The sequence below is a fragment of the Lolium rigidum genome, chromosome 1 (genome assembly GCF_022539505.1).
Source record: "Lolium rigidum isolate FL_2022 chromosome 1, APGP_CSIRO_Lrig_0.1, whole genome shotgun sequence".
NCBI classification, from domain to species: domain Eukaryota; kingdom Viridiplantae; phylum Streptophyta; class Magnoliopsida; order Poales; family Poaceae; genus Lolium; species Lolium rigidum.
This window is the reverse complement of record NC_061508.1, coordinates 309,010,737-309,033,924: the sequence shown is the minus strand read 5'-3', so window position 1 is coordinate 309,033,924 and position 23,188 is coordinate 309,010,737.

Here is a 23,188-nt window from a genome sequence, read left to right as displayed (position 1 = left end):
CTTCTGGTGTATCTTTTGTCTTCCCGTACACACCCAGAAAGCCTAGCGAGGTTCACGCAAAGATTCTTCGTCACGTGCATCACATCGATTGAAGAGCGGACCTCTAAGACTTCCCAATAGGGTAGATCCCAAAATATAGATTTCTTCTTCCACATGGGCGCGTGTCCGGCATCGTCATTCGGAACGGACCGTCCGCCAGGACCCTTTCCAAATATTACATCTAGATCCTTGACCATACCAAATATATCAACACCATCACGATGGGGAGGCTTCCTCCGGTGATCAGCCTCACCGTTGTAATGCTTGCCTTTCTTTCTTACGGGATGGGTAATCCTAAGAAATCGACGATGCCCCGTGTACACGACCTTCCGACCTTTTTCCAAATAATCACCTTCGAGCTCATGTAAACAGTGTGTGCATGCATTGTATCCCTTGTTTGACTGTCCCGAAATGTTACCAAGAGCAGGCCGGTCATTGATGGTTACGAAAAGCATCGCTCTTAGGTCAAATTCCTCCCGCTTGTGCTCGTCCCACACACGTACACCTGCTAGGGACCACAGCTGTAGAAGTTCTTCGACTAATGGCTTCAGGTACACATCAATGTCGTTCCCGGGTTGCTTCGGGCCTTGTATGAGCACCGGCATCATAATGAACTTCCGCTTCATGCACAACCAAGGAGGAAGGTTATATATACAAAGAGTCACGAGGCCGGGTGCTATGGCTGCAGCTCTGCTCTCCAAAAGGATTCATGCCATCCGTATCGAGACCAAACCTTAAGTTCCTTGCATCCTGTGCAAAGTTTGGGAACTCTCTATCGATTTTTCTCCATTGGGATCCATCAGCAGGGTGCCTCAACATCACGTCTTTCTTACGGTCTTCTTTGTGCCATCGCAACAACCTAGCATGCTCTTTATTCCTGAACAAGCGTTTCAGCCGTGGTATTATAGGAGCATACCACATAACCTTGGCAGGAACCCTCTTCCTGGGGCGCTCGCCCTCAACATCACCAGGGTCATCTCGTCTGATCTTATACCGCAATGCAGTGCACACCGGACATGCATCCAAATTCTCGTACTCATCGCGGTAGAGGATGCAGTCATTAATGCATGCATGTATCTTTTGCACATCTAATCCTAGAGGGCAGACAATCTTCTTCGCTTCGTACGTATCGGCGGGCAATTCGTTACCCCTTGGAAGCTTCCTCTTAATTATTGTCGACAACTTTCCAAATCTCGAGTCGGTGACACCGTTCTCTCGCCTTCCATTGCAACAATTCCAGTGTCGCTGCCTAGCTTTTTATGGCCATCTTCGCAAGTTGGGTATAACAATTTGTTGTGATCTTCTATCATCTTGTCGAAGGCCAACCTTTCCTTTTCAGTTTCACATTCTCTCCTTGCATCGAGCAATGGCCCGGCCAAGATCATCATCAGCAGGCTCATCCGGTGCCTCTTGATCTTCTACTTCATTGTCTTCATTGCCTTCTGCAGTATCATCGTATTCAGGGAAATTGGGATAACCGTCATCATCCTCTTCCTCTTCGTCATTGTCTTCCATCATAACCCCTCTTTCTCCGTGCTTGGTCCAACAATAGTAATCGGGCATGAAACCGGATCGCAGAAGGTGGCTGTGAATGAGACTCGAGCGAGCGTAATTTACGGTATTCTTGCAGTCCACACATGGACAATACATGAAGCCACCATGTTTGTTTGCCTCCGCCACGGCCATAAAATTATCCGGGCCCGCAGATGAACTCGTCAAACCGTCGGTCAATGTACATCCATTGCCGATTCATCCGCATGATATAATTAAGCTGATCAAAACCATTACGGAACATCACGATGTATATATACACATGCATTTTATCAATTGCGGATGAAAAGGATAAAGTTGTTAACCTCGATGAAGAAGAAAAAAGCAAGTTAAGTGTGGCTTGATTTGTGTAAACTCAAGTGGCAAATCCTCTTAAGCATTTCATCAAACACCTCTTGTGCATGTGAAGAAGAGAGGAGAGCAATACACCATCTTGTGAAGATAGTGAAAAAATGGCTAAGTGTGGCTCACACTTGGGCAGGGGCAAGGTTATATAGCCAGAGGGGGGCCTTTGGACCCGGTTTGTCATACAAACCGGGACTAAAGGGTTCCCTAGGCTGACACGGCCTGGCGCGCCCTGCGGGTGGACCCTTGGACCCGGTTTGTATGACAAACCGGGTCCAAAGGCCGCTACAGGACAGGCGCCAGCGGGTGGGGTCGTCCTGGGCAGAAACGAACCGGGTCCAATGGGGGCATTGGACCCGGTTTGGTTCAGCAGTGGGTCATTTGCTTGGGACCAAAGGCCTCTTCTCCACTAGTGTGCAACTTATAACTCGGTTATAATAATTACTGTATAATACTACTTAACATTGATCTCTCCCTTCGGCCATCTGACACATCAACCGGTGCCAATGGCTGCAACAGTATGCAACTATGCATGCTTATCACCGCCAGCAGCTAGCCCTTCGCCTTCTTCTTCATTCCTCGGTAGTTTTGCTAGGATTCCCCTGAACGGAGAGTTCTGATGTGCTACGAGGAATTACCTTACTGTCGCCCACGCCAGACCTGTCGGGCTCCTTTTTATTGGCGTCCCCGCCGCGGTCGCCCTTGCCTTCCCTCTTAGACGAGGGAGGATCTGGGTCACGGCTGGATTTCCTCGACACGATGAGTCGGCGAAAGCATTGACAGCAGCTCATGTCTAGTCGATCGAGTTAGCTAGCTAGGTGTCAAATCTGTGTGTTTCAAGTTGAAGCTTAGATCCGTGGATGCAGTCGACAGTCAGCTTGCATCTGTTTATATACAAGTTTTTAGCTAGCTAGGAGCTAGTAGAGCCAGCATCGACCGAACGTCGAACGATCGGTACTTAATGAGAACGATTAACCGACGGCACAGTCAGTATAGACTAAAATGATGAATGAGCGTGCGGTTATTTCACCTAATCACCGGACAACCTGTCACTGACATATGCAAGAGCCCCAAAAAGAATAGTTCCTGTAAACGTACTGTGGGAAAATTAAAATGAGTCACCATTGACCTACAACTACCCAAGTGACCAAGTCGATCGTCCATGCTTCAAGTCAGCGGCACTAAACCATGACAAATGATAGAACTCGTACGTACGCGTAAGTTGTGCAGCTAGCTATTTTGAAAGAAGTGAGGTGTAATTAACTTTCTCGTCAGGGAAGCAAGACAAAACTTCCCTTTGCATCCCACCTAATTCGTTATCTTGTACCCACAAATAACATAACACTACGGAAAAATAAACTTTGCTAAGTAGCAAAAATACTCGGCACACAATCAACGCGGACTAAAATGATGAATCCGCGCGGACTTGAATGACGAATGAGCGTGCGGTTATTTCACCTAACCATCAGAGAGAACCTGTCACTGACATATGCAAGCCCAAAATTTTCCCTCCGTGCGGCGGAAGGAGGCTAGCCTCCGCACGGGGGGGATGGCCCCGGACCGTGGAGGGTGGTGGCGGCGCGGCCCCTCGCCGGGAGGCCGGTGATGGTGGCGGCGGCATGGCCTTGATCTGGGGGCGCAGCTCTCCTCTTCCTCGTCGCGACCTTCGGGCGGGCGGTGATGGGGGCGGCGTAGCAAACCCGGAACCTGGCGGCGCGATCCTCTCCTTCCGTCCTAGCCTCGGCATCGCCGGGCCAGCGGTGATGGAGACGGATCTCGCACTGCTCCTCCTCATGGTTTGGGACCACGGCACCAAGGGCGGCGGCCCTGGATGGCGGTGGCGCCGTCGACCTGGTGGCAGGTGGCGGGCGTGGTCCTAGGGTCTCTCTTGCGTGAAGAGGAAGACCTACCGGAGGCCTCGGACTCGTGATCTAGCCGGAGTGTTGAGTTCCGGAAGGCTCCGCCGGCAAATGTAACGGTGCTTTGTGCACGGAGTTTGCTGGATCGGTGGTATTCGGTCGTGCGCACCCATGCTTTTATTCCGACCGTTTGGTCCGGAGGGAGCGGCGCGAAGCTCTTTTTCCGTGTTGACATCAAGTGACTATGGATCCATGATGAAAGTCGGAAGAAGAGAAGTACATGAAGGCCGGAGGGAGGACTAGCTAAGGAAGGTTCAAGTCTTCGCGCTGTTGAGGGACTTGCTTGGTGTTCCGGGCCTCACAACAGCGGTATGATAGTGGGGGCGACAACATATGTGAAGTTTCGCAGTCCTACCTTTCAGGGTGAAATCCCAAGGTCCGGCCTTAACCGGTTGTGCCCGGCAATGACCTTGTTGGAGGCATTGTTTTGAGAGTGGGGACTATCTTCGGGGTGAAAACCTAAGATCGTTGATCGGGCGACGACGGTGTTAGAGCACCTGTTCCCTTCTTGGAGGCGTCGTTTTTGGAGAGTCTGTACTTCAGGTGTTGTCTTGGCGGTGGATGTATTGTTGTTGTTAGGCCCGAGATACTGTAGCGGGACTTTTATTTCTTAGTTTTCTTTTCCTTTTTTTTGGCTGTGTGCATCCGTAGTGCCATTAGGGTGGTGCGTTGTTGCAGAGGCTGGGTGTAATTGATATCTTTTTGATATTAATATATTCCCTTTATCGAAAAAAAATGCAAGCCCAAAAAAGAATACTTGTTGTAACCCTCTTATGGGAAAACAAAAGTCGGTCAACATTGACTGGGACCTAACTATAAACTACGTGCTAGGATATACTACCTCCATCCCAAGGCTTAAGGCCAATTTTTTTTAGAAAGTCAAACGAAGTAAAGTTTGATCAAATTTTTAGAAAAATTTATGAACAAATATAATATTTTGTAGGTATCATATAAAAATATAGTTCATTATCTATCTAATAATATTGATTATATACTTTTCATGTTAATGATTTTTTATAAAAACTTAGTCAAACTTAACATAGTTTGACTTTCTGAAAAAATATAGACCTTAAGCCTTGGGATGGAGGTAGTACATTACAACATTAGCCAAGAGAGACAGCTTCAAGTCAGCGGTAGGACATCACAATTCACTTCTTTTTTTTCCGGATAAAGGTCACAATTCACATTTGCCGCCACCAAAACACATAAGAACCACCGACCAAATGAGATAAACGCATCACACTTGCAGTTGACGCCCCGATGCCATGACAATCAGAAGCGTCCGAGACAACAAATAAGATCTTTAATTTCTATGCAAGATCACCGGTGGCCTTGCCGCGCCTATGCTTGCCATTGCCTATCACCACATGTTCGTGAGCGAGGCATTCTTCTTGGCATTAGCATTGCCACCCTCGAGGTACCAATCTGAGGGCGCCATAGATATATTCCCAAAAGTGTGAGACATTAGCATTTATGAATGGTGTAAAATCGTAGGTAGCTCCGCATACATATTCGCAAAAAAAATCAGAAAAAAGCCAAACAGACATTACAACCATCACGTCAGTGATGAAAACCAAAACATGTTGTTACCAGACTAAATAGAGGGATCGACCAAATAATGGAATAGGTACATAAGTTGACTGAAATTCAATAATATCGACAGACGTTATGATATTTCGTGCATTTTTGAACAGGTTGGAGTTGAAACATAACTAGATAAGGTATTGAAAAATTATCATTTCAAGGTTCATGATTTGTGTTTGATGCGTCCCGGGAGAGAGACCGATGTGATGGCGTCGTAGATATATTTCAAAAAGTGGGAGAAATTAGCATTCCCGAAGGGTGTAAATCGTACGTAGCTCCGCACACATATTCGCAAAAAATTGCACGACCAAGATAAGAAAACAAGCCAGAGAAACATGACAACCATCACGTCAGTGATAAAAACTAAAACATAGGGATTGGCCAAATAAAGTAACAGCTGCATAGGTTGACTGAAATTCAATAATATCTTCAAAATATTTCATGCATTTTCCAACAGGTTGGGCTGGAAACATAACAATTGTAACTGAACTCGACCATATAATAGACATAAGACATAATGGCATGTCTTCCTTCCATCATCTTAAAGGATTAACCCGCAATGGCTGCAACGCAGACAACTATGCCTGAAGCCTGATCATCTCCGTCTTCCTCCGCAGTTCCGCTTCCCGTGTAAGAAATAGGGACAGCTATTGATGGTAACACCTCGATGCTCTCGATCATCACAAGGCTGGTGGCTGGTGTACCTCGCTGGTCGACAGCATCAGCTGATCCTTGGCCTTCCTCGGGTGCTTCAGTAAGTCCATCCTCGTGAATTTCCCCGCCGCCACCGCCCTTGCCTTCGCCGTTAGTCTTCGGAGGTACTGGTTGCGACATGACCAGCGTGGCCGGTCGAGTTAGCTACCTAGCTAGGTTATACCTAACGGTGGTGGACGTTGGAGCAAGCTGTGTGATTCGACTTTGGAGCAGGATGGATGCAGCTCGTCATTAGCTTACCTCTGTTTATATAGAATAGCTTCCTAGCTAGCTAGCTAGCTAATTAAGCTAGTGCAGGCAACATCGAACGAACGATCGGTACGCCCGAGCTTGCTGCAACAGCGCGTGATTAGAAGAACTAATCGACGACATAATCAGCGCGGACTGGACTGACGAATGAGCGTGAGGTTATTTCACCTAATCATCGGACAACCTGTCACTGACATATGCAAGCCCAAAAAGAATACTTGCTGTAAACGTACTATGGGAAAGAAGGAAAATGGGCTAACGACTTTGACCAAGCTGCGCGCCAAGTTGTGCAGCCCCAAGTCAGCGCTAGGGCGGCCTTGAGAAACGACATATAATGGTCCTGATTACATCAGGGGACACATTAAACCAACATGACCTGACATTCTCTGCCGATTTGGCCAGAGCATGAGCTGCCTCATTACATGACCGATTAACATGGATGACAGTACAAGATACAAACTTTGTAGCCTAGTTTTTAATGCCATACACAATAACTCCTACAGGGGACCTATCCAAGCCTGGAGACCTGATCTTGTTGATCAAAGATAAGCAGTCAGATGCTACCATGATCTTCTGTATGCCAATGTCTCTAGCAAAGAGCAAGGCTTGCCGTAGTGCCATGGCTTGTGCAATTTCAGGATCTTGAACTTGCTCAAAAAAACCCCTACTAGCTGCCTGCATCTTCCCCTGATGGTCCCGTACCACAACACCAAAACCCATTGTTGCAGACTAAGAGAAGATCGCAGCATCCACATTGACCAGCATCAACCCTTCTGGCAGCGGAGACCATTTTTGGATTGACTTCGAGGTCTCACATCTCGTGGAATTGGTCGAACACAAAGAATTCAGATTGATAAATTCAACATAAGCTTTTTTTTTTTTGAGAAACACAGTACAAACGTAGACGCTCACATACACGCGCATACACTCACCCCTATGAATGCACACACGCACATCCTACCCCTATGATCTTACTCACAATACGACAAGGAGGGATTAAGGCCTCACCATTACGGCAGGCATTTCTATTGTCCCAAATATGCCAAATTTCCACTGCCATGATCATTGCATTGAAGTCTGTAGCATTTGTCATCCACTCTAATATCCATTGCCTAATGTGAATAAAACTTTTTAGGTTCAGGCAAATACAGTCTTTTTAAAGTTCTTTCCAGATTTCTTTAACATAGTGGCAATATAGGAAACAGTGTTCAACAGTTTCCTTCACGTTGCAAAGGTAGCAATCATACCTTGTGTGTAAAGACCACACACGAAATTCATAGCCTGTAGGGAGACAGTCGTGGGCCATTCTCCATAATATTACCTTCATTTTATTTGGACAATCAATTGCCCACATCTTCTTCCAAGCTTTATCCATGTATTTCTGTTCTGACATAGCACCTTTGCCATCTGCACTTTGATCTCTCCAGAAGTTATGTTCTTGCAAGGTTATAAGCTGATCTGACTGTATAAACACCAGTCTTCGTATGTGGCCATGAAGTAAAATCCCTGCATCCTTCTGTACTTAATGTAATACTAGGAATTTTCTCAGCTAAATTCTCTGAGAATTTAGTTCTGATAACTTCTTCATTCCATTGATGTTGCTCTTCTATAATTAAGGAGCTCACCAAAGGGCTATCTCTCTGTGAAGTGCGTTGTAGAATCCCAGGAATCATCTCAGGAATCCAATTGTCTTCATAAATATGTATTTGTTTGCCATCTCCAACTCTCCAAAGTAGCCCCTTTTGCAGCAACTGCTTCCCATACATCAGGTTGCACCATGTGTAAGAGGATGACCGTGGACATTTTGTAGTCCAAAAATCACCCTCAGGATAATATGTACCTTTTAATACCTTGGCACACAAAGAGTTAGCATCAGTTAAGAGGCGCCAACACTGCTTTCCTAGCATGGCTTGATTGAATATTGCTATGTCTCTAAAACCCATGCCCCCTAAATACTTTGGTGAAGAAAGCCAATTCCATGCTTTCCAATGTATTTTCCTCCTCCCATCTTCTACACCCCACCAAAAGTTGGAGATAGGTCTTCTCAAATTCTCACAAACACCCATAGGAAGCTGAAAGCAACTCATCACATATGTCGGAATCGCCTATGCTACTGATTTTACCATAACTTGTTTCCCGGCCCTTGACAATCACTACAAGAAAAGTTGCCATGGCCGACGAAGTTGAAGTCGCGCCGTGGTTGCTGGTGTACCATGGCCGACGATTTTGGTCCCTCCGTGGTGCATGTCAAAACTTTTTTTTTTCTCGTTTTTGAGGCCACCTAGCCCGACGAAAGCGGCCAAAACGTGGCGTATGGTGGCCCGGGACGTGGTGCATCTCGAAATCTCGGGTTCGCCGGCCGAGTCAACGCAAATCCGCACCGCCGAGGGATGTAGGGCCCGGATGGCAGCCTCTCCGGCATTGTTTTTTTCTACATCGCGCCATCTCGTTCAACGAGCCGTTTACGATGCGGGATCATGGGTCCCGCATGTCATCCTCTATGAACCAAAATTCTTTCTATTCTTGGATTTTTTTTTACCCCCGATTTCCGGCTACTTCCTTTTTCTTTTGATCCCTTGCCGCCTTGGAAACGTTGAGACCGCTGCTGCTAAATGGGACCCGCATGTCATCCTCTATGTGCAATCAACTTTCTTTTCTTGGAGTTTTTTTGGCACCTCAAATTTGGTCACTTGCCTTTTTCTTTCGATCCCCTGCCGCCTCTCAAACGGTGATACCGCCGTCGCTAACTCGGGACCCGCATGTCATCCTCTATGTACTATAAAACTTTCTTTTCCTGGATTATTTTTGGCACCTCAAATTTGGTCACTTGCCTTTTTCTTTCGATCCCCTGCCGCCTCTCAAACGGTGATACCGCTGCTGCTAACCGGGACCCGCATGTCATCCTCTATGTACTATAAAACTTTCTTTTCCTGGATTATTTTTGGCACCTCAAATTTGGTCACTTGCCTTTTTCTTTCGATCCCCTGCCGCCTCTCAAACGGTGATACCGCTGCTGCTAACTGGGACCCGCATGTCATCCTCTATGTACTATAAAACTTTCTTTTCCTAGATTATTTTTGGCACCTCAAATTAGGTCACTTGCCTTTTTCTTTCGATCCCCTGCCGCCTCTCAAACGGTGATACCGCTGCTGCTAACTGGGACCCGCATGTCATCCTCTATGTACTATAAAACTTTCTTTTCTTGAATTATTTTTGGCACCTCATATTTGGTCACTTACCTTTTTCTTTCGATCCCCTGCCGCCTCTCAAACGGTGATACCGCTGCTGCTAACTGGGACCCGCATGTCATCCTCTATGTACTATAAAACTTTCTTTTCTTGGATTTTTTTTGGCACCTCATATTTCGTCACTTGACTTTTTCTTTCGATCCCCCGCTGCCTCTCAAACGGTGATACCGCTGCTGCTAAATGGGACCCGCATGTCATCCTCTATGTACTATAAAACTTTCTTTTCTTGGATTTTTTTTGGCTCCTCATATTTGGGCACTTGCCTTTTTCTTTCGATCCCCCGCCGCCTCTCAAACGGTGATACCGCTGCTGCTAAATGGGACCCGCATGTCATCCTCTATGTACTATAAAACTTTCTTTTCTTGAATTATTTTTGGCTCCTCATATTTGGGCACTTGCCTTTTTCTTTCGATCTCATGCCACGTTTGAAACGTTGAGGAACCTGCTGGCTCATGGGACCCGCATGTCATCCTCTATGTGCTATAAAAGTTTCCTTTGTTGGATTTTTTTTCACCCTCTCATTTTTGGCTTGCCTTTTTCTTTTGATCCCCTGCCCCTTTGAAACGTTGAGTAAGCTGTTGGCTCAAGGGACCCGCATGTCATCCTCTATGTCCATCAACTTTCTTTTCTTAGATTTTTTTTCACCCCCTAATTACTAGCTACTTTCTTTTTCTTTTGATCTCAAGCCGCATTACAAACATTGAGACCGCTGCTGCAAAATGGGACCCACATGTCATCCTCTATGTACAATAAATCTTGGATTATTTTTGGCTCCTGATATTTGGTCACTTGCCTTTTTCTTTCGATCTCATGCCGCCTTTGAAACGTTGAGTAAGCTGCCGGCTCATGGGTCCCGCATGTCATCCTCTACGAACAATAAAAGTTTCCTTTCTTGGAGTTATTTTTTACCCCTAATTTCCGGCTATTTGCCTTTTTCTTTTGATCCCCTGCCCCCGTTGAAACGATGAGGACGCTGTTGGCAGGTCGGTCCCACATGTCATCCTCTATGAACAATAAAAGTTTCCTTTGGTGGATTTATTTTTGACCCCTAATTAATTTCTCGGCTATTTCCTTTATTTTTCTTTTGATCCCTCGCCGCCTTGGAATTGTTGAGAATGCTCGCTGCCTCATTTTTCTTTTGGTCCCGTGCCGCCTTGGAAACGTTGAGACCGCCGCTACAAAATGGGACCCGCATGTCATCCTCTATGTACAATAAAGTTTCTTTTCTTGGATTATTTTTGGCTCCTGATATTATGTCACTTGCCTTTTTCTTTCGATCTCATGCCGACTTTGAAACGTTGAGGATGCTGCTGCCTCATGGGTCCCGCATGTCATCCTCTCAGAACGATAAATGTTTTGTTTTCTTGTATTTTTTTACCAACTGATTTTTGGCTTTTTTTATTTTCGATCCCCTGCCGCCTTTGAAACGTTGACTCCGCCGCTGGCTCATGGGTCCCCGATGTCGACCTCCCCGTACAAGAAACATGTGATATTTTATTTTGCGTACAATAAACGTTGTATTTCGCTCTGAGCTATTGCAAACGGATAAATTAAATCTTTATATCTACATAAACAAACTTATATGTTGAATCTCCTTGTTTTTTGTTTTTGCGAAGCATAGGACTTTCCTGTTTTTTTTTTTTTTGAGAAAAATCCGACCTTTCCTGTTTTGGAGTGGGCTGAAATTGTACGAGTCAAAAGGCCCAGCAGTATAGTTCGAAGGCCCAGATGTCCAGATACAGCCCAATTAAAATCTTTCTTTTCTTGGATTTTTTTCACACCCTGATTTCTGGCTACTTCATTTTTCTTTCGGTCCTGTGCCGCCTTGGAAGCGTTGAGACCGCTGCTACAAAATGGGACCCGCATGTCATCCTCTATGTACAATAAAGTTTCTTTTCTTGGATTATTTTTGGCTCCCGATATTATGTCACTTGACTTTTTCTTTCAATCTCATGCCGACTTTGAAACGTTGAGGAAGCCGCCGGCTCATGGGTCCCGCATGTCATCCTCTATGAACAATAAAAGTTTTCTTTGTTGGATTTATTTTTTTCCCCTAATTTCTGGCTATTTGTCTTTTTCTTTTGATCCCCTGCCCCTTTGAAACGATGACGACGCAGCTCGGCAAGTCGGTCCCACATGTCATCCTCTATGAACAATAAATGTTTCCTTTGATGGATTTATTTTTTACCCTAATTAATTTCCGGCTATTTCCTTTTTATTTTGATCCCCGCCGCCTTGAAATAGTTGAGGATGCTGCTGCCTCATGGGTCCCGCATGTCATACTCTCGTAAAGGTAAATGTTTCTTTTCTTGAATTTGTTTACCAACCGATTTTTGGCTTATTTTTTCTTTCGATCTCCTCGCCACCTTTAAAACGTTGACGACGCTCGTCGGCTCATGGGTCCCCAATGTCAGCCTCCCCATACCGCAAATCCTCTTTCCGCAAAGGTTGTATTTCTAGATAGATAAGGTGGATTCGAATCTGCCATGGTTCGAGCAGCTCGTGTAAGCCTTCTTGCACTAATTAATGGAAGTAGTGTATCGCAAGGTCAAGACATGTGGCTCGAGTGTAATGAATCTATATGAATCATGTTGTGGGTTCAATCTGCTAGTTCTCTAACGCCTCAGCCAAAATACAAATTAAGTCTTTTCTAAAAAGGATATGCAAATTAAGGTGAACACAAACATTAGTTGTCATAATAGCTGATCATACATATATACTTGATAAGAGCAAAATCTTGCCACAGTTTACCACCCATACTGTTAATTAGCAGTTCAGATAAGATAACCTTATATAAGTATAACTACAAATGCATTTGCTAAGGGCTCATGGGACAACAGAACTAGACAACCACGAACTTTATGACCAGCATGTCACAGCGGCATCGAAAGATCTTGACCTTCAACTTTGATCCAATGCGAAGTTTGGCACCGTCAATGAACTTTTTCCACCCGGAAGTAACAGCCAAGCGGCCATCCGTGGACTGACAGAGTACCGTCCCTCCACGGTGAGACCTTCACTCTCCATGACGAGGGATATCTTGCCCCTTCGGCCAGCATTGAGATCCTTGGAGATACTTTTAGGCAATTTCTGATTCAAAGCAAGAGATACCACCAAAAATTAGTCAATGGCACCAATGCACCGAACCATGTGAGACTTTGAGCGAGAGAAGACATCAAGATAAGAGCAGTTATGCTCGTCATATACTCACGAACATAGCCTTCGGATGCGTCCCGGTCACCACACGGGTGGCCACAGCAATGAGCCGAGACCTCGGTGATCCGGCCGGGGCAGTGCATGAGCCCGGGCTGGTACACGAGCCGGTGCCGATGCAGGAGACTCGCCGGGCAGGTGCGATGAACGGTGCCTCTAGAGGAACCGGTGCCGATGCGGAGACCGTTGGGCAGTGTGCGATGAACGGTGCAGCTAGAGGAACCGGTGCCGATGCGGTGAGCTCGCTGGGCATGTGTAGTATATGGGGCCTCTACGGGAACCAATGCCGATGTAGGGGACTGCTGGGTAGATGCGATGAACGGAGCCGGTACGAGAACCGGTGCCGATGCGGGAGAGTGGGAAGCCGGTGCCGGTGCCGGTGTGGTTGCCCTTTGTGACATCCGCTCTCGTTCCGTCGGGGATCCGCAACTTTGATCATATTAAACCCAACAAGCTAGAACAGAGGGAATGGTTTAGAACAACTGCTCAGAATGCAGTTATCAAAAGATATGAGTAGAAAAAAGTTACATATTATATATTTGGAAGTGTCTCCAACTCTGTAAGCAGTTACATATATAGAGCATGTTTTTATTAGATCGGGTTATAGCAGCTAGCTAGTATAGTTTAGGGTTATGTGTTTTCATTAAGTAGGGTTGATTAGCTATGGTTAGTTACATATATATGGTTTAGGGTTAATGCATGGCACATTTAATTTAATTAGAGGACCGCGAGGCACCCCTGGTCTGCTTGATGCACAATTAAGTGTCGTTGGCCTATATATAGGGTTTAATTAGGGTTTAGGGTTAGGGTTAGGGTTTAGGGTCTAGGGTTTAGTGTTTAGGGTTTAGGGATTAGGGATTAGGGTTTCAGGGTTGTATAAGGTTTAGGGATCATCGATCGAGTGCGCACACACATTATTAGAGGCACCCGCGCCTTTGCGCATAAAGTGCATGCGTATAGTTTAGGGTTATTTGTTTTAATTAAGTAGGGTTTGATCAGCTAGGGTTAGTTACATATATATGGTTTAGGGTTAATGCATGGCACATTACATATAGTTTAAATCTCAAGAATGTTTATACATGATAGGCCATATGTGCAAAGGAATTTTTTCCTCGTGAACTTGTCAAAATTCAAGTTTATCAGTGCCAATGGAAACTAGTCCAAAAAATTACATAGAGGACCAAAAGTACTAGACAATAACTAATAGAACCTGCAACTTTACAAAAAGGACCCCAAAACATATAGAAGAAAATCAATCGAGTCCTTCGCGACCGCACATCGAGATCTCTGCTCCGCATCCTTTCCAGCAACTCCGTCGCCGGGGACGCACCACTTGGGACGGTGTCGCCGGTAGTCGCCAGGACGAAGGAGAAGAAGGGCCTCAACAACGGCATATTGGCTCTGAGAAGGGTCGCTGAAAGTCCAAGATGTGCACGGGCAAGACGGATGACGCCGTCGTATGCCCCGAGCTTGTGAACTTTAGCAGCTTGACTTCCCCATTGGCCGGATCCGAAGCACCGACCAAAGCAAGCCTCACCGTTAGCGCCATCACATTGATGGCACCGGATCGGGGTTTGGCCGGCAAGATCCGCCGGATTCACCATAGGCCGGATCCGAAGCCGATGACGAGATCCCCGACTCCATTGCGCCATTCTCGCTCATGGGAAACACTTGGATCTAAGCTTACAACAACACTAACTCCCTCGGATCCAAATTAGGCTGACTCAACTTTGCTTATCTAAATATGGATGTATCCACACATGTTTTTACTCTAGATACATACACGTCTAAGGAAAGTTGAATCAATTAATTTAGTTCGGAGGGTGTACAATATACGAGAGAGAAGTCGGCCTCGTCTCCGGCCGGCGAGGCCGCCGGAGAGAAGGGGGAGAGGAGCCGGGGGAGTGGGAGAGACTCGAGAGAGAAAGAGAAGAGGAAGAAATGAGAGCTCCACTGGGGAAGAACATTATTTTTGTCGTTACGCTCGTATCGTAGCTTGAAGCTGAAAATTTCGGCCACGCGCCAAATCATCCCGCCGCATCCATTCGAAAATCCCGTGACCAGTTTTACCCTTTTAACCACTGGTCCGGAAGCTACAACCCACCGACCATGGAGGGCTCATTCGGTAACAATGAAATATCTTGCCTAGATCCCGAACCCTCCCCACGGGCCCACACCCACCCACCAACCATTCGCCCCATTCGGTCAAAAATACTCTCACAAGCCAAAGCTCTGACTCTCTACGGTACTAGATGCGCTTCGCCGCCGGCATACTCCTCCACGGCGTAGCCTTGATCGTGTTGGCTGTCCACCCACCAGATCCGCTCCCCGCCGCCCTCGTCACCGACGGATCTGCTTCACCGCCGACCTCGCCACCGACGGATGCTGCTTCACCGCCGACCTCGCCACCGACGGATGCTGCTTCACCGCCGACCTCGCCACCGACTACCTCGCCGCGGCGGCTGTATCAACTTCACCGAATACCTTGCCGGCCAACCAGATCTGCTTCACTAACGCCCGCTTCTCTCGAAACATGGTCGATTCATCGTCTCCCGCGTTCGCCGCCGTTGGAATGCAAGTTGCCGCCCCGTCCACCCCGCCGCGGCTTGGTTAGTACGCTGGCCCGTTAGATCGCGGTGTTTCTTTAGCCATGTTTTGTGTAGTTATTTGCGAGATCTCATATGCCGTTAACTTTCTTGATGTGTTGCTTCGCATGAAGTTTGTTTAAATGTTGTACGAGTACAAAAGCATTATCTGGTCGCTACCATCCTGTTCATTCTACTGACACTGTGTGCATCCACATATTTATAGCCTTGTACCCATTCATTTGCTGTCAAGCTTGTTTTTGTCTTGCATGCTATTGTCGCACTTGCTTTTATAGTCGTGCTATGGGCATTTCCAATCTGCTTGTTCTTATACCACGTCATTAGCTCACCGCTAGCTGTTTTCTCGTGTACGCTATTCTCACTGCTTGCTTTTATAATCATGCTATGTGCATTTCCAATCTGCTTGCTCTTATACCTCGTCTTTAGCTTATATAGTTATTCGCTGCGTGCATGTCTGGTCTTTGTATTATCGTAGACTGACTTGTCAATATTATTTTTCCTTGGGATTGATCATGCGAACCACTTATTAGAACATCCAACATTAACAGCGGGGACGCTAGGTAAGGTTGGAATCTGAGTTCGTGGTTGGTAATTTTGGCAGTTTACTTCCGTTATTATCTATAACCTATATGCATTGTTCCTTATGCAAGAGATTAACACTTGGAACCACTGCCATAGCAATGCCATTCATGCTTTACTATGTTTACGCCTATTTGATATGCTTGTCTTGGAGAAACTTCGAGGGTGATTTGAACACGACATTTGGTCATTCTTAATGCCGGTTTACTTTATGTGTAAAACCTTGGCATTACCCTACTCTAAATCCGAATGTCGAAATTCGTATCTCATGCAAAGCAACATCTAGTTGGTTTTAATTTGATATCTGGTAACTATTGGCTTATTCATTTGGCGGCTCAAGTTTTTTGTTATTTGAAACCGGTGACTTGGTCTTAAATGTGATATCTAAACACAGATTAAGGACAATGGAGCGGGAGGATTAGCATTTCACTTGATGGCTGAACCTAAAATGATAGGCATGTTGACCACGACTAGTGCACGCAAGAGAAGGACCTGCGGTGAGCCGGTATGTGCTTAGTACATGCATCTTATCTTATCTTGTGCTTATTTACGCTACATCTTTGTTATCGATCTCTACATTGCGTAATACATGTTTGAATAGTTAATTGTTGTAACTATGTTTACAATGTTACCGAATGCTTGTTTTAATGAAGCGAGTCATCATTAGAAGATAGTCGCCAAAAAAGGATGCTGTAGCGACCACTGTGCAACATTATGATGTAAGTTTGTGCTTAGTACAAGTTCCATACATGTCTTATTTATGCAACTTGTTATTATCTTATATCTACATTGCATAATAAATGTTTGCATAGTTCATCGTTTAACTCTTTTTGCATTATTATCGGAATGCGGTTGTGATGAAGCAATCTTCATTAAGCTGTGAGGCCCACAAAAAGTTCGATCTTTCTTCGATGCATCTTCTCATAGCCGTCAACCTAGACCATTTCTTTCATCGGACGAGTAAATATCTCAAGGCTGTACTTTATAAAAGACATGGTATTGCTTGCTTTAAGATCTGTAGGTGATATGTTGACAAAGAGTACACAAGATTCAATCAAGGCGATTGCCAAATGTCAACTTGTTATTGATGATGCTAATAGAAGTCCTCAATGATTCTATGTAATTTTTTTATTTGGGCACATTAATTGCCTTGTAATTTTCCTATTTGTTTTATTTGTGTATGTAATTGTGTGTATCATTGAAATCAGATTTTAGGCTCATGAAATTTAATGCAAGTTGACTAGTCAAACAAGTAGGGCCCTACAACAGATTGGGCCGGCCCACTTACAATAGTGTGGGACCCACTTTCATTTTGGGCCGGCCCACTTCTTTAGTAGGCCGGCCCGGTTACACGATAGTGGGCTCCACATGCTTATTGGGCCGGCCCACTTGCTCTATGGTGGTCCCACATGGTAAATGGGCCGGCCCTTTAATAGGAAGGTGGGACCCACCTGTGTTTTGACCCGGCCCACTATCTTGTTGGGCCGGCCCACTTTCTAGATGGTGGACCCCACATACCAAATGGGCCGGCCCACTTTCTATATGGTGGACCCCACACACCAAATGGGTCGGCCCTTTAATAGGATGGTGGGACCCACTTGTGTTTTGGCCGACCCGCTATCTCGTTGGGCAGGCCCACTTTCTACATGGTGGACCCCACATACCAAATGGGCCGGCCCATTAACGGGAATGTGGGACCCACATGTGTTTTTGGCCGGCCCACTATCTTGGTGGGCCAGCCCACTTGCTATATTGTGGACCCCACATACTAAATGGGCCGGCCCTTTAACAGGAAGATGGGTCCCACCTGTGTTTTTGGCCCGGCCCACTATCTTGTTGGGCCGGCCCACTTGATATATGGTGGACCCCACACACTAAATGGGCCGGCCCTTTAACAGGAAAGTGGGACCCACCTGTGTTTTTGGCCCGCCCACTAGCTTGTTGGGCCGGCCCACTTGCTATACGGTGGACCCCACACACTAAATGGGCCGGCCTTTTAACGGGCAAGTGGGACCCACATGTGTTTTTGGCCGGCCCACTTGCTTCTTGGGCCGGCCCGATTCTTTGTAAGGTGGACCCCACATGTTAAATGGGCCGGCCCATTTAACTTTTGACCGATCAACATTAGAGGTTAGGCCGGCCCACGTAACTAATGGACCGGCCCGGCTATATAGTTGACCGGTCAAACTATGTCATCCGGCCGGCCCGCTTAAGACGTGGCGAGGCCTCGTGTGGGCCTACCATCTACCACGGGGTTTCGGCCGGTTAACGCCGTTAGCGGCGGTTAACGGCGTCCGCCACGTGTCGGTTGCATGACGTCGGCGGTCAACGGGCTCCCGAAAACACTTCCGCAACGGTCCGATTTTCCGTGGCGGAAGGGCGCCAAGCGCGACGGACCGAAAAAATCGTCGTTGGACTTTGCCTGACGCAGTTTCCACAACGGAACCCATATCGTCGGGTTAGGCCCATAGGCGACGAAAAATACCCCTTTGCGGACGATTTTGAGACGTTGTCTATCAGAACTTTTCTTGTAGTGAATGGTCTATCACTGCAACCATTGAGCAGCTGACCAGTGAGAAATTTAAAGCAGTTCATTGGAGAACGACCCACCCAAGTCGGCATACCGAGATAAGTATCCTGCAAGGTGTCATCATGGACTCCCAGATTCTGTTTCACCCTCTCCTTCATTTGCTCACTACAATGCTTGCCAAAAAACATAGATGATTTCTGAAGATTGATCTTCTGTCTGGACCCATCGCAATATGTTTGAAGGGATGATTTTAAAGTCTTGACACTCTTTTCATCTCCTTTGGTAAAGAAAACGCTATCATCAGCAAAAAGGAGATGGGAGAATGGAGGGCCACACCTGCCATTGCGAATAACTTTCAAATCCCTGTAATAAACAAGATAAACCTTCAGCGCACAACACAAATAGATAGGGACTAATTGGGTGCCCTTGCCTTATGCCTCTCGTGGGTTTTAAAAAATTAGTTAAGTCACCATTGACTTTAACATCATATTTCACAGAAGTGACAAATCTCATTACCATCTCCACTCATCTATCATTAAAACCTAGTTTCAGTAATACACCCGTAAGGTAGTTCCACTCCGTCCTATCGTAGGCCTTGGTCATATCAATTTTCAGTGCAAATAACGGATGTTTTACTTTCTGTTTTCTAATTGTATGGAGGCACTCATAGGCTATAAGGACATTATCTGTAATCAATCTCCCTGGCACGAAATAACTCTGTTGTTCAGAGATTATCTCCGGAAAAAACTTTTTTAGGCGGTTTGCTATAGCTTTAGAAGCAATTTTACATATAACATTGCACAAACTTATTGGCCGGAAATTAGAAAGCACGTTCAGGAGAGTTTACCTTTGGGATTAAGACAATTACCGAATCACAAAAGCCATCAGGAATTTCTGATCCAACAAGAAAACCCTTTACTACAGCACATATATTTTCTTCTAACAACTCCCAATGATTTTGGTAGAACGGAAGCCATCCAGACCAGGGGCTTTTGTGGGGCCCATCTGAAAAAGTGCTTCTTAATTTTATCATTTGTATAATCTCGACAAAGAGCTTCATTGATTTCCTTGTTAACTTTTACTGGATTGCTTCTAGGACTGCATCTAATGCCTCACAGGGTTCGGAGGTGAAGAGATTTGCATAGAACTCGACCATACTTTTAATCCCATCATGGTCTTCACATTTTGATTCATCAGCCTTCTTGAGAAATTTTATTATGTTTGTTGTACTTCTAGCTGATGCTCGTGCATGAAAAAGAAAGTATTGTGATCCCCTTTCCCGCAACCAATCAACCCTTGAACGTTGACGTGCCATGATTTCTTCTCTTGCAAAAAGTTCGCACAAGCATTGTTCAATGTGCTTCTCTTCATCCGACGTGTTTGTCGTTGAACTATTCCTTCTTAGAGCAGCTAGATGCTTTCCAAGATTATTAATGTCTTTCTTGACTAAACCAAAAGATGCCTTGCTCCAGGTTTGATTAGAACCAGATAATTTGTGAAGTATGAGCGTTTTTTCCGGAGGGCCGTTAGGGGCGACCAGAGGGCGATTCTGGTCCATCGCCCCCAACGCCGACTCCGACGTGGATTCCGATCGGGAGTCCGAGCACGAAGATGAAGATGACTCGCCGGCAGTGAGTCCCTTCGAGTACCTGGCGGCATGCAAGACGCCAGAGAAGGTGGACTGTGACCTATCGGCGACGACCTCTGAAATGGTTCTTCGGCAAGAGAGGAAGAAGATCCGGCAGAGGGAGGCGTCAATTCTGCTTCATTCAGGTACACAATCAGGCCTACGCAGTTCTCTCTCTGATGAGCGGAAGTTCTCTTCTCCCTCTGCAGCGGTTCAGCCCAGGAAATTTCAGTTTCGATCGCCAGTCCTCTCGCCGACCATGTTTTTGCTTGATTCATTTTATGCGGCGGAGTGGGTGGTGGTGCAGAGGAGACGAAGGCAGAAGCACTGGGGGCGCCGGTATGGCGTATGGCCGCCGGCGAGGTCCCTTCCGATAATTACGCAACGACCAGCTCAAGGGGTTTCAAAATTCCCGAATTTGGGCCATTTGGGCTTAATTGATACTCAGTTTAATGCAAAACGGATTCCTAATGGTCGTATGGGCCAGGGATTCCTACGAAGAAAGATTCAGACGGATCGTATACCACAATTTGCGACGGGGGTACGGTTCCGTCTAGGTTTCAATCGATTGACTGCTCCTTGATTCCGCAGCCGCCACAATCTTCCTTCGCCAGAAATTCACCTCTGAACGCTGATCGTCTCTCTGCCTCGGTGATGGCCAATCGTGGGGGTGGAAACACCAACCGCGGAAGACCACCGGGAGGACGGGGAGGCGCTGGCTGGCATGAAAGTCAGGGAGGAGGTCGTGGTGCGAACTTTTTTGAGGGGGGCCGAGCGGGACTGCTGGTCGTGGAGGTGATGCTGGTGATGGGGCGGGCAACTAAGGTAATGTCTTTGGTGATGGCGTTTTCCGAGCTGGTCTGGGAAGACAGAATTATGGCGCGGATCGTCGATACCAGCAAGGCTACAACAATGACGGCCGCCGCGGGTTTGCTCACAATGGTAACTATGGTCCTCGTCGATTTCCGTCAAACAATAATGTCAATCCTAGAAATGTCAATAGTGGGTATGCCACTACTACCCCTGGGCTTTCAGAGATGCAACAGAAACTAGTTTCGGAGGCGGCGGAAGCCTTTGCAAGGCAGCTTGCTAGCCGTCCTTAGATTCAGAGCTAGCTTGGACAATACTATGGGCGGGAAGAATGCTGCTGACCAGCCGGCTGTCCCAATTGTTCGCCAGCCGGGGTTTGCTTGGTCGCAGCCCAATCAGCCTCAGGTGATGACACCGCCTATTCAGCGAGCGGAGGCGGTAATGTTGGTAGTGGTGGGGGTAGGATCGAAGGAACAAGTTATTGATCACGAGGGGATGTCAGAGGCAGAGTTTGTGGCGGCAAACAAGAGGAAGGGGCCGAGTTGTTTTGGGTGCAGGAAAAATGGCCACTTTCTAAATGACTGTGAGGCAGTTTTATGTGATTGCTGCCAGAAGCCGGACCATGCTACGAAGGACTGACCCTTACATAAGGCACCAAGGCCACGGTTAGCTATGTATGGACTTGGTCACCCTGACTTGGCGTTCTGGGAACTCCCTTTGTCTACTTCTGTTCGGCCGAGGGTGGAAAACACTCGTTTGGGTTGAGTTGAGGTGTCAGGTGGTACTCTATCTTCGGCCCAGGTGATTACCCACTTGCAATGGATTGTACCAGACACAGCGTATCAGAGGGATGTTCAACAGGTGAAGGATAATGTCTTCAAAGTGAATTTTTCAAGCAAAAATGAATTGGTGAGAGTGCAACATTTTGGGCGCTTACATGTTCCGGATTCTACCATTATTCTATCCTTTGATTTTTGGAAGAAGGAAGTTCAGCCAGTTTGGGCTCCCGAGGATGTTTGGGTGAGGGTACATGGTCTACCACCAGTTGCCCTTGATGATTATCTGTCTCTCTGGGCTTTAGGGGATGTGTTTGGTAAAACGAAAGAGATTGATATTGTGTTTACTCGTCAGAACAATGTTCTTCGCATGCTCATTACTTGCCTAGACACAACTATTATTCCAGAGACATGGGATCTCAAAATTAAGCATGAATTTTTTAGGCTGAGATTTGAGGTTGAGGGTATGCCACACCAAACAGCTGCTGATGTGACTATGTCTGAGGCACTGGGGATGGAGGAGATGATGATCCACGGGCACATGGTCAGGATAAAGGTGCGGAGCATAATCGTAATGCAAAGAGGACTAAAAGTGCTGGAGAGCATGATGGGGACAAAGAGGATGAGAGTGGTTCGACATCGCCACCAAATTCTACTGCTAATGCTTTGGGAATGGTTAAGAATACAGTAAGGTATGATACTGTATTTTGATATTTCAAATGAATCTTAGCTTAAGTCTAAAAAGTTGTCTAATTCTTCCAGTAAGGTTGCAGACATGGGTGGCGAGTGTATGCTGACCCCTGCCCTAGATGGCTCTTCTCCGACACCATTTGTTAGCTCTCCAGTGAGGAAGGGCAGGGAGGACGGAGGAGTAGGCGATACGACGTCGATCGTGCATGCTTTGAGTGATCCGAGGCATGCAGCACAGGGTTTGGATGCGGTGCAGCTAGGACGTGAGGACATACCTGCGGGCGCACGTCCAGGCGTGCTGAGCGGGCCAAACAAGGCTGCTGCTCCTGGCGTGGTGGACACGCCCAGGCCGAGCGTGGAGAGACCCGCCATACATGGCAGCCCAAGCTGCATGGGGGCTAAGTCTGTTTTGACGTCGATCGGCCAGCAAAAGGTCTTATTCTCTCCGAACAATTCTGCTTCTACTTTGAATTCAAAACCATCTGCTTTTGTCTGATGATAAACACAGAGGGCTGCAGGTTGGACCTGCTCTAACTGCTGCGAGCAAGCAAACTTTGATAATGCCTCAGTATACTCCAGAGCAAGTTGTAGCTTTTGGGGGGATTTAGGAGGAGGCTGTGCATGGGGTGCGGTCGAGTGGAAGACTACGCGCTCAACCTAACTCGGATGCTACGCAATTGGAGAGAGCGATGATGATCGCCAAGAAAC